Genomic DNA, 3,406 nt, shown 5'->3' on the forward strand with positions numbered 1-3,406 from the left:
ATGTATTACCTGTCTCCGAGAATTACTGTGAGGATTAAAAATGCCTTAAGACATGTCAAGTGCTTATAACAATGCATAGCAGTTGCACTGGAAGTCCTCAGAAGGCTAATAGCATGGTTATTATGGATTTCTTAAAAATGGGTTTCTTTCTTATAAGGAATGAAGGAATACCTCCCAGGTTTTATTGCCATAAAAGGTAGTTCTTATTGAAAATGACAACTGCCAAAAACCCTGGTATACTGCTTCCTATCAAATAACACAAGTAACGTTATGTTTTTCCTTTTCCTTTGATCTAAATTCAGTGCTTTATTAGTATTATTCATATATTTTCTTTGTCCATTAATGCTGCTGCTGCTGCTGCTGCTGCTAAGTCACTTCAGTCATGTACGACTCTGTGACCCCATAGACGGCAGCCCCCCAGGCTCCCCCGTCCCTGGGATTCTCCAGGCAAGAACACTGGAGTGAGTTGCCAGTTCCTTCTCCAATGCATGAAAGTGAAAAGTGAAAGTGAAGTCACTCAGTCGTGTCCGACTCTTAGCGACCCCATTAATGCTACTCTTATTTATTGTTTAATCCTTTAGTAAAAAATTACTTCCCAGTACAATGGTTTTATGTAAAAAGCCAAAGTTTAGATATTGTTTGTATTTTTAAGTATTTAATATTAGCCTGAAAAGAACCATTTGTCATTTTAGGGCTGTAAAGAAAGCATCTAATGAAAAGAACAAGGTATAATAAAAAAGTTAATTAAAAAAATATTATCCTAGTAAAAAATCTTTTGTAAAAGGAATAGTGGCAAAAGAGAACATCTTCATTTGTTGTAGAGACATATACTTTGAGAACTTGATTTAGAAACACTATTGATCAAATCATCATTTTGATAAAAATCTGTCCTTTTAAGAAGTGTTTGTTTTTCATTTAATGATGCACTATTTATCACCTTTGTACAGTTAGTATATTTTATAAATAATTTAAGGATACTGTGAAACAGTATTATTTATGTGTAGGTCAAAGCACAGATTAATGACGTGAGCTACCTGAATGACTTAGTCATCTGAAAGTGCTTCCGAGGATGGTGATGTCTTTACTCTAAGAATTCCACGTTGCAAGTAGAACCACTTGGCTTGAGGTATAAAGGTGGGACCGTGGTGTAAATGTCAATATGAAGCCTGTTTGTGTATGGTGTAGTAATATAGGCTTACCTTGTCTAGTACTGCTCTAGAGCTACGGATATATTACAGTGCTGTGCATCTTAGAAATATGTTTTGTGTTAAAAGACAAATATGTTTTGTGTTAAAAGTGAGTGTATACGCTGAGCCTATGATCATTCTTATTGTACCTGAATTTATAATTACTATATATATATATATGTATATATGTAATTATTTTATTTCTCTTTCTCTTCTACGAGGCTGCAAGCTAAACAGAGCCAGGGTTATCTGTTTTATCTGGAGAGCTTAGAATAATGTCTTCCACTTGACAGACACTCAATATCTATTCAGTGTATGGAGGAGTGAATATGAAAGGCACAGTCCTTTATACTCAAAAATTACTCATATCATGGTGTTTCTTGTTTCTTTGTGTTTTCTTCTTGTTGCAGATTGTGTTAGCTTGTTGAAAATATGGGATGCAGTTCTTTTGTGTGAAAGATAAATGGAACTTTAAAAAAGCCACTGTGAACTACTTAGAGGAGAAATTTAAAAACTGGAAAATAAGGTTGGTGAGCTACAGAAAGAACTGTCTGAAAGAAAAGAAGTGAATCACAGTAGGGCATCAGAAAGTGGAGTGGCAACGAGAGCTCGGTAGACTGAGGTACTGCGCATCCTAGTTTTAAAGAAATATTTGAACTGTTATTTACTTTAATACTGCAGAGACGTACTTGTGTTATAATTTTTAACTTACCCTCTGGGATTCTACAGGGGAGAATACATCGTTAGTATTGTGGAGTGTGAAATTCATGGAAATAATGTAAGTTCTTAACAGTGAATGCTTCTAATGACTTAATGTATATTTTTCCAAATGATCATTTTCATGATCATACAGAAGTCCACCATAAGGGAAACCTCATTCATGATTCAACAGATTGACTTTGGGTTGTTTTTCACTTTCCTGTCTTATGTTTAATACTACAAGGAACATCTTTTCTACAGATTCATTTCTAATTATTTTGAATTCATTTTCTTCAATAATAGCATATTATTTGGTTAAAGTATGAGAACGTTTGGAAACAGTCTTTGATCCATATTTCTAAACTATTCTTAAGAAAGTTTAGATTACTTTTCATTCCCACTCACAGAAGGATAAAGTAGCCATTTTTCTCAAGACAGAAAAGAAAAAAATATTTATGCTGTTTTATTCTTAACCCTCTGCATGAAAACAGTGATCATTATTAAGTGTTCTTCATTGTATTTCCCCCCATTGTACTATTTTAAACATTATGAGGAGGGAATGAAAGTTACTGCAGCAGCGAATAGTCTCATGCTTTTTTAAGAAGAGCTCTATAAATTTTGCAGTTTGACCTTAAAGCAAGAAGAAGAGAATAGAAGAAATGCTGATATGTTATATGAAAAAATTAGGGAGCAATTAAGAAGAAAGGAAGACCAATATAGTAAAGAAGTTGAAATGAACAGCAACTAGAACTCACTCTCAGAGCTCTAGATGGAACTGAAGACTGAGAAATGATCTGAATCAGGTAGAGTAATTGTTGGTGAAAATTTCTAGCACCATTTTGTCAATATTATTTATAATATCCCTTTTATTTCATATGTATTATTTAGATTTCAAACAAAATGTTATCTCAACCTAGGTATGAACTGTGACATTCAGAGTTTATGTGATGAGTTTCTTGCCATTCTTGGCTTCTAGTAGATGCTGTGTATGTGTTTTCTGCGTGGAGGATTGGATGTAACTTGAGCTTAATTATTAACATAATGATTGGCACTTTTGATACATTAGACAAAGTAATCTTCTTAATTCCAATCCATGTCTTAATTTTGGCTTTTTAAATGTTAAAATACAGGCTAACTTGCCTTGAGACTGTGAAGGAACTAGTTAAATGCTTTGTAAAGAGATTTCCTTTCACAATACTATATCTGCATGTTTTTGCTCTGTGATAAATATAGCAGACATTTAAATTAAAATTCGAGTTACTCACATGGGATAAAGATCCTTGTGCTTTAAAAGGCTACTTCCTTTAAACAGTTTTATTTCATTTTATATTCTGCTTCTAAGCTTTTAACTGTTTTTTTTTTCTTTTAATGATATGGGCCCCAAAACTACATATAGTGTCTCTCCAGGTTATGGAAGGGCAACATATGACACTCAGAAGCAGCTTTCTGGAGAACGGAATGCCAGAATCTTACAGGAGGGAATCCTGGCCAATCACTTGCCAGACAAAAGCAGAAAGAAA

At 33.8% G+C, this 3,406-nt stretch overlaps 1 long non-coding RNA gene across 1 annotated transcript; it reads left to right on the forward strand.

Moving 5' to 3' along the window:
- Window positions 1–1,008: 1,008 nt before the first annotated feature.
- Window positions 1,009–3,380, forward strand: LOC104983366. The gene is made up of 5 exons (XR_824630.1): window positions 1,009–1,126; window positions 1,598–1,809; window positions 1,917–1,965; window positions 2,511–2,689; window positions 3,283–3,380. It is a non-coding gene; the product is annotated as an uncharacterized LOC104983366 (long non-coding RNA).
- Window positions 3,381–3,406: the final 26 nt, after the last annotated feature.

The sequence above is a fragment of the Bison bison genome, unplaced genomic scaffold (genome assembly GCF_000754665.1).
Source record: "Bison bison bison isolate TAMUID 2011002044 unplaced genomic scaffold, Bison_UMD1.0 scf7180017835091, whole genome shotgun sequence".
Lineage (NCBI taxonomy): Eukaryota > Metazoa > Chordata > Mammalia > Artiodactyla > Bovidae > Bison > Bison bison.